We start from the raw sequence: 9,379 nt of genomic DNA on the forward strand, positions 1-9,379 counted from the left end.
GGGCCTTGTGAGCAGTCTGGGGTAAGATGGGGTTGTTTGTACAAGCACTGAGCAAGCTGCCACCTTCTCCCTGCTTAGTTTTCCATGGATATTAGCTCCTCCCCACACACAAAGCAGCTAATCAAGATGAGAACTTCATTATTATTATTATCATTTTAGATTTATTTTATATCCATGAATGATTTGCCCGCATGTACATTTGTGCATGTACAAGTACGCACCTGGTGCCTGATGAGGTCGGAAGAGGGCTCTGAGTTCCTTGTCTAGACGCATAGATGCTTGTTAGTTGCATCTATGTACTGGGAATTGAATCTGGGTTTTTTGGCCAGAACAAGAGCTTTTAACTGCTGAGCCATTTCTCCAGTCCCAATAATTAAAAAAAATAAATATATTTTAAAGACAGAGTCTCACCATGTAACCCAGGTTGACCTCAAACCCAGGATCCTCCTGTTTCATCCTTCTGAGAGCTGGGTTATAGCATTGTACCACAATGCCTGGCAAGATAAACTTCCTTGATAATATTTGCCCGGTCCCTTTAAAAATGCAATTTTTTCACTGCAATTAAAAATAACTATATATGTAAAATTTAAATAATAAGCAATCAATAAACTGAGACCCAAGTAGGGTGTCTCATTCTATTTCCTAGTGGTTGAAGGAGTCCTTGCCCCTCAGTACCAAAGTATGAAGGAACTACAGCTCAGGTGCCTTCTGTGTTGTGCACACGGAACATAGCTATATTGGTGTTCTTCAGGGACCTGGAAACACTCCAACAATAAAGTTATTTTTAGAACACCATTCTAGCTTGCCAAACAATTTTCCTTTATGTCAAAAGTGGTTCTGCTTATAGTCCTGACTACGCCAAAAACAAAGTTGGGAGGATTACTTAAGTCTAGGAGATGGAGAGCTGGGCAATGTAGTCAAACCCTATCTTGGGAAGCAGGAAGGATGGAATAAAGGAAGGAAGAAAGAAGGAAAGAGAAAGGGAGGGAGGGAGGGGGAGAAGGAAGGAAGGAAGAAAAAGAAGGAAGGAAGGAAAGAATCTAGTGTAATGAATATAGCAAAACTTGACTCCTACCTAATAAGACTCAAAATGGAACCTAATGGATGTCAGATAACCAGATTTTAAATTTTAATTCTTCTGTGTATAATTTAATATGTGTCAAGATTTCATAGGACTCCCCAATCTATGCTCTCTGAGTTCATTTTATAGTTGCTCCAGTATCTATGTATAAAATATCTGAAAAAGACCATCAGTGAGGTGAGTGTGAGTTGGATCAATCTGTGAAGTTTCCGGGTTACTCCTCTCCCACTGAGTTGGTCTAGAAACTTCTAGTGGTTTCCATTTCTGTTGATGGAGGAAAGGGGAGGTTGAGTAGTCCTTCTTGTCTTATAGCACAAAAATCCTACGAGAATCTTAACCTAGTAGCTAGATTAAGACCCACTTTCCAGGCCATGGTGGAGCACGCCTTTAATTCCAGCACTCAGGTGGCAGAGGCAAGTAGATCTCTGAGTTCAAGGCCAGATAAGCAGTGAGTTCCAGGACAGCCAGGGCTACACAAAGAAATTCTGTTTTTGAAAAAGAAAACAAAACAACAACAAAAAGGAAGAGAGGGAGGGAGGGAGAGAGGGAGGAGGGAGGGAGGGAGAGAGAGACAGAGAGAGCGACAGAGAGACACAGAGAGACACAGAGAGAAGAAAAAGAAAATACCTACCACAATGACTAGTTAATGCCAATCGAGGTGGGAAACAGCACTGTTTGCTGGGCTTGGTGTACATAAAGTTGAAAGTGAACTGAGCAGCAGTGGTTCGTGGCTCTTTGCACAGAATTTGTCTTATTTTTTATTTAAGTTAAACTTTTTTAGTTTTGAGAATTTCATTTGAGTACTGTATTTAACCATTTCCACCCCACCTCCGCTCCCTCCAACTCTTTCTATGTTCCCTCTACTCGATCATTTCATTTCAAATCATGACCTCTCTCTTCCTTCTTCTTTTTCCTTTTCTCTCTCTAACACACACACACACACACACACACACACACACACCACATACATCACAATTTACTAGTTCCATTTAGTATTGCTTATATGCATATGTGTTTAGTGCTAAACAACTTGATATTGGATATCCTGTTGGTGGCTCTGGCTTACGGTTCATCTGTGAGAAAACTGATTCTTCTTTCTCAGCAGCTGGTAGCCTGCAGCTCTCCCTCTAGGTGTGGAATCTTTGTGAATGTTTCCCCTCTTCACAATGGCACATCAACTGGTAGTATCATTATGTGGGTCTTAATTAGTCAATTGTATTGCTGAGATTTTGTGTGTGCAGCCTCCCTGTCCTTTATAGAAGAAATTCTCCCAACAAGCAGAAGCTTGTCTTCTAGGCAATTCAGTCTTATTAAGTTGACAACCAATATTAACTATCACAAAGATATTTCCAAATTCGCTTGCATTGGGCTTCAACATATGATTTTTGAGAAGAAAATATCCAGTGCATAGCAGACCATGACCATTCCAGCTGGCAAACAGCATTATCAAAGATGAAAGGAGCCCAAAGCTTCAAATGGAACACATGGGTGAGAGCCTTCTGGTCCACTTGAAACTGGGTTCAGACAACTTCTGTAAATTGCAGCACAGTTAATATTCAGTCTTGGGGTCATATAGACTGGGTTGTATTAGTCATCTTTGCCATTATGTGTAAAAGCAACCACTGACTACTCTTTGTCTATAAGTTGAAAGAGTGTTGGTCTATTTCAATAAATCCAATCAATTTTTATTTAAATGGACACTGAAAATTGAATTTCATGCAATTTTCCCATGCTACAAATACAGTTTTTTCCAACTACGTAAAAATGTTAAAGCAATTCTCAGGAGCCAAAACAGGCGTGTGTGTGTGTGTGTGTGTGTGTGTGTGTGTGTGTGTGTGTGTGTGTGTGTGTGTGCTTTCCCTGGATGTATGAATATACAGTCTGTGATTTTTTTATTCCTGGATGTACGCATGTACTTTATGTGAATGTCTGGTGCCCTCAGAGGCCAGAAGATGGTATTGGATCCCCTGGAGATAGAGTTAGAGATGGTTGTGGACTGCCATGTGGATGCTGGGAATCAACCGCGTGTCTTCTGCAAGAGCAGCAAGTGGTGAGCCATCTCTCCAGCTCAGGTTGGTTTGAAGTTTGCTCAAAGGAGGGCAATAGTCACTGACACTCAACTTTGAAATACTAAGAGGCAAATAAACATCTTACTTTATTACCTATCTTTGAGGCTTCCTTTGTGTTTACAGTAGTCAGTGCCCTAAATAATATATTTGTACCAAGATGATCTTAGTGGTCCAAGGTGGGCTCAAGAAAAGTGCTGTTTAGGTAACAAAAGCTGCTACAACCAGGAGAGCTGGGAGGGAGACTGGAAACTGCCCTCCCACCCACTGCTCAGACTTGCTATGTGTGCTTATAGAGAAACAGCCCAGTTATCTTTACACTGTCTTAAAAACTCCAAACTTTCTTACCTCTTTCACTCTTTCCTGTCCCTCCTCCCTTCCCCATGTTCATCCTTCCCATGTCTGTCCTTCCTTCCCTCTTTCCCACTCTACAGCCCTCTCTCCTGCCCTCCTTCTTTCCTCCTCTTAGTTTTCAATATATCTTCAAGTGTCTAGGTTTTAATGCTATCTTTGTAAGTGGATGATGGTGATTAATTTTTAGGAATTACTGTTTTCTGGCTGATCGACTCACCAGGTCCCAATACAGAAAAACACCCACAAAAGTATAGACTATATTTTGTTGTTTTTAAATAATCAATCATAACTATTTATTGGGCACCTGCATGAAAAGCCCCATGCCAAGAAGCACATCGTTTGATTTGAAAGACATGGCCCTGGTCTCCTTTACAACCCGTTAGTAAAGCACAGAAAAATAAACCTCATCTCAAAAGGTTTAGGGTATGTGATATAAAGATTGCTTAAATCCGCTCAATCTATAAATCATCTGTGCTCAGGCATGGGGGAGCGTGAAGATGATAGAATGACCACTTTATGTGTCTGCTAAAGATTTTGTAACAATATTACCAACATCCTTCCCAAAACATGCAAAAAGAGAACATTATTTCAGAAATTTGAGCCTGATTGAAAAACAGTATTTTCACTTCTTACATCAGGCTTTTTCAAGTTTTATGCCCAAACCCTCAAGAGAGATTTTTAGGGCTTCCATTGAAGGAAGAAAAGAGGGGTGGGGGAAGTATTGTAACAAGAAATGCACTGAGCTTAGGTCCTGTTTTTCCTCCTTTCCAGGTCTACGCCAAACTCTGCCTCCACCCCTCACTCGTACAAACCTCTTATACCTGTGGATGGATGGGATAGCAGAGTTGGAGAGAGGTGTTGTTTGCATAACCCTGTCTGTATGGTGGTGGTGCTTATGGAGAAAAGTCTCCATTTGTTCCCCGTATGGGCGGCTGGCTGCTTCCCAAGTATTTGGGCCACTGTCCCTCAGATCAGGCCGCTGATACTGAGTAGTTTGCAAGGTCACAGGCGTCTTAGGATTTTTGTTTTCACTGGTGATTTTTAAATGTGCTGTGATGTCATAGGCACAGGGAAAGCTCTGGATGGAAGAAAAGGTGTTTGTCTAATTAATGGGCAGTTGAAATGGCCTGAAGTCCAGGCAAGGGGAACCTTTCAATATCCAAATGTCTCCACTTCTTCTTGGACTTGCAGAGGTGTCACCCCAGGACATTTGTCCTGATACCTTTCTTCCAGACTTTCATAAAAAGGAACACAAAAAACCTTACAGTTTTACATATACAGCACTGACTGTATACCCACACATGTATATAGGGGTGTAACTCATACCATTCCCACAGCTGCCTGCCACTTAGGGCAAGAAGTCATTAGTCCCTATATGGTAGAAGAGCACATCTGGGAACAGGATTGCCCACCGTAGAAGTAAGTGGAGCTGGGATTTGGACCCAATCAGGCAGTTTCAGAGGTTGTGTATCTGTCACTCAATTACATTACTCCTTTGATAACACATGGGGTAGGAGAAAAAGCTGCAAACCTTGGCTAAACAATTAGGGGCAGCTAAATGGGCAGATGCATGTCTTCGGGCTCTGTGCTTAATAGCAGGAGAGTCACTAACATAGTTCATTCTTCATTCTACAGGTGATGTTTCGCATAGGTGAAGAGCAAGGAGAATCTTATCACGTGGCAGGACAGCTTTGCACAGCTCCAACCCTGTGGTAAAAAGAGCTACACTTCATCTTACTTACGAGCCCTCACTCTCCAGGTCAATCACAGAACAGTCCAAGGTTCCTGCAACGTGGAGGATGTCCTTCCCACAGAAAATGAAAAACAATGTGTCTTGGAATGGCCCCAGAGATCCTGCAGACACAGCCTGGTCACAAATGGCCTTGTTTTGAAGCAGAACTTGGGTTTATAAGCAGTTCTGTCAGCTTCGAGGTCCTCCTCACATTGTTTTGTCTGTTTTGTTTGTTTTGTCTTTTTCCTCTTATTATAGACTTCTCAAACTTGCAGCTAAAATTTATGGAGCCTAAGACAAGAAAACCATGAAAAGCCCACACACCATTGCCTAATATTTACAAGTTATACATCAAACTAATATACTACTAAACACATGTGTCTTAATGAAGCATTATGGTGGGGGAAAATCTATATGAAATTATGATTTTTTTGTTGAGAAAAATCTCCAAAACAAATAAATTTATTATTACAAATACAATCTTCATATGAGAAATAAGATAAAACACAAATAATAATTCATAGTGCATCTACATCATGAAATATATTTTTCTCTTTCAGCAAAAATCACTAATTCTGTGATCTGAACCAATATTCTCTCATGATTTGTGTTTTAAAGGTTTAGAAACAAGTGTAAATCTACTAAAAATGTTCAAAATCTGAAACAATTTTCACCAAGGAATATACAATAAAATAAACATGAAAGAATTTTAAGATGGAATTATCTTTACATATGTTATTTGTGAAAAGGTACACAAAAATTAAAAGAGGGAAGGAAATTATAATGATCATATAATTTAAGTAATGCTGAGTTTTTCTTTTATTTTTATTTAAGTTTGAAATATTTTACACATATGTAATTATTGTAATACTATTGCTTTAAAAGCAGTTGGCTTCAGTGTATAGTATTGGTACCAGACTCATGAATGCCTACTTATTGACATACCTGTGATGTTTTTGGAGGAGAGGACCTCATGTATCCCAACCTAGCTGATGATGACATTGATCCTCCTGCCTTTACCTTCTGAGTCCTGGGATTACAGGCATGTTCATGAGTCCTGGGATTACAGGCATGTTCATGCCAGGTTTATGCAGTGCCAGCAAGCACTCCCATGACTTTGTGCCTTAAGGCTAGAACTCTAATGACTAAGTTATAACCCCAGATTCAATATTCCCTGATGTTCTTTTGTTGCCAGGTACAACTCTTGTAAAGATGGGCTACATCCCTCCAGAACCATGCATTGAAAAGCAAGAAGATGATGTTAGGGACCCTGGAAGGACAATGGGATGGGAACCATGTTGCACGAGGCAAGGCTATGCTATGTTCATACGTTCTGTGCACAGAGGTTTATCCACCAATTGAGTTGCTTTTCTCTGTTGCCAATGTTCTTGGTGCTTCTTGGGTGAAAAGCCCAAATCTTTTCAAGGTTAGAGTGTGATCATCCTTGAGTTTGAGGGTAGAAGGCAAACAATATATAGAAGTGTTTCCTCGAGGTTTGAATGATAAGGCTGAAGAACAGATGTTGGGGTTAAAGCTACACTGTGGGGGGAGGGATGAGGAGATGGCTCAGTACGTAAAGCCCATACAAGTGTGAAGACCCAAATTTCAATTTCTAGAACCCATATGAGGCTGGGCTCAGTAGTGCACATCTGTAATCCCAGTGTTCCTATGGTAAGATGGGAGACAGAGACAAGAAAATCCCAGGGAGTTTGTGAACTAGCCAGCCTGAGCACAGGAAAACCACAGAGAGACCCTGTCTCAGATAAGGTGAAAATCAAAGACGGACACCTGAGGTAGTCTGACCTTCAGAGACAAACCATGACACACATGAAGAACACACATGAATGTGAGGGTGTAAAGATTTCACTAGACCCAAGATAAATGATATATTGGTGTTTATTGGGGAACACTTACCCAGATAATAATAAAAAACCATGGGAGCACTTCTCTGCCCTTCCAATCAGATCCACTGACCCAAGAGAAAAAGCACATGCAACAGAAGCCACACCTCAGGCTTCACTCTTTCCAATTCCATCTCCCTGAAGCCACGCCCAAAGGGGGTGTGGCCACTGTCACAGGCTCACAGGCAAGACACTGCTACACATACACACACACACACACACACACACACACACACACACACACACACACACCACGCAGAGTTGCACTGGATCCTGTGGTGCTCAAAATCCCAGACAGTAGAGGCACCTCTGTATTCTGCAGTGTGTTTGTTGGAAGATTTGTCTTTAAAGCTGTGGTCCCTTACATGTTTCCAATAGATTGTTGTTTTGGGTTACCATGGAGCTTGCATAAAACATTTGATAGTTATAGTGATTACTTACATATATTTAAAAATCTAGGGCTGTTGAGATTGTTCCTCCCATAAAGGGGCTTGTTACCAAGCCTAATGAAATGAGTTAAGTCCCCAGAATCCATATGGAGGAAACTGCCCCTACCAGTTGTCCTCTGACCCCCTTGTGCACTTTAGCACGTGTATACCCTTATTAAATCTGCCCCTCTAATAAGAAAATTGAACTTATTGAAAGCTTTCCATGAGTGTGTAGCCTCTAATGATCCCAGAGCTGTTAACACATACTGAAGCCCCTAGAAAGACAGTAAAACCTTTCTGGGGCAATGTGTATTTTTAAAGGGTGTGGGATGGTTGCAGAATCACCTTTCAGGAAACATTGTCTTCACTGACAACCAGGTGTGTATGTGTTTGAACAAGGTAGGTTTCGAAGGAGGCAGCTGGCACGGGCCTGAAGATATTTCACAGCTGCACCTAATGCCTGCCACCTGGTACTTTTCCACAGGAAGGCCTTGAGCCACCGGAAGCAGCGGCTACCCATTAGAAGGGCAGGTTCCAGATCTCAGCTTATCATGCCCAAACTCAGCTTTCCTGGGCTGTCGGGTGCACACTCCTATTAGGGCTACTTCCTGAGTCATAATTTGAGAAAAATCATTCCAGAGAAATGCCCACCAAGCCCTTTGATTGCACACTTTTTTTTGGAGACAGGGTTTCTCTGTATTGCTTTGGAGCCCATCCTGGAACTAGCTCTTGTAGACCAGGCTAGCCTCAAATTCACAGAGATCTGCCTGCCTCTGCCTCCCAAGTGCTGGGATTAAAGGCATGCACCACCAATGCCCAGCTGATTGCACACTTTATCAGTGAAGATATTGCCCTAACCTATAGCCATTGTTTGTAAGTAGACCTACCACTGTGCTGTTATTTATGTGCATTTTAAATCAGGTGAAAAGGAACCCTTCCAAAGTCAAAGATGGAGAGCAGGCATAGCTGGATGGTAGAGTACTTGGTCTATTTCCTGCAAAACTGTGACTTCAGGCCCCAGAGCAAAAGAAAGAACAAAATCAAACCAAAGATAGATTAAATATTTTATCTATAGACTTAAAATTTATGTATTCCTTAATACAAAAATATTCTGCTGCCACAAAATATTGTTAATGAATAATAATAACGCTAACATTACCAACTCGGTTATTTTAGTAAAAGCAATGTAATCCAATTGCTTCATGTTCTTTTTCCAAATCAGGGTATAATAGTGATTCAAATATCAGAATCCGGGTTCAGATCATTATGTTTTCAGTACATGTCTATTGTAAATATCCCACAGGCTTTCGTTTGTGGTTACCATGAAGCTTACATAAAACATTTAATAACCATTATACCAAGCCAACAAGTGGATAACAAGTCATGTCACATAAAAATACACATTTGAGGTGTGGCTGACACAATATATGAGGCCACTGGCAGTGGGTCCAAGATCTAACTCTAATGCACAAACTGACTTAGTGGAGCCCATTCTATATGGAGAGATACCATGCCCAGTCTAAACAGAGGGGTATGGGGGTTGAGAGGTGTCTTGGTCCTGCTTCAATGAGATGATGGGACAAACTTAATAGACTTCCTAGGGGAGGCCTTACCCTCTCCAAGGAGCAGACGGAAGGTGGTGGAGGGAGTGGGGAGGGGCGGGAGGAGAAAAGGAAGGGAACTGAGATTGGAATGCAAAAAAAAAAAGAAAAAAAAAAGAAAAAAATAAGCATTTGAGCTGGGGAGAAGGCCCAGTCAGTAAAGTGCTAGTTACAAACATGAGGAACTGAGTACAGATCTCAGAACATGAATACCAG

The 9,379-nt window shown here is 41.3% G+C and overlaps 1 long non-coding RNA gene across 1 annotated transcript; it reads left to right on the forward strand.

Moving 5' to 3' along the window:
* Positions 1 to 1,661: 1,661 nt before the first annotated feature.
* LOC121138006 lies at positions 1,662 to 5,946 on the forward strand. Its single transcript, XR_005875244.1, has 3 exons — positions 1,662 to 3,153; positions 4,273 to 4,356; positions 5,137 to 5,946. It is a non-coding gene; the product is annotated as an uncharacterized LOC121138006 (long non-coding RNA).
* The last annotated feature ends 3,433 nt before the right edge of the window (positions 5,947 to 9,379 follow it).

The sequence above is a fragment of the Mesocricetus auratus genome, unplaced genomic scaffold (genome assembly GCF_017639785.1).
Source record: "Mesocricetus auratus isolate SY011 unplaced genomic scaffold, BCM_Maur_2.0 contig_5776_pilon_obj, whole genome shotgun sequence".
Taxonomy (NCBI): Eukaryota; Metazoa; Chordata; class Mammalia; order Rodentia; family Cricetidae; genus Mesocricetus; species Mesocricetus auratus.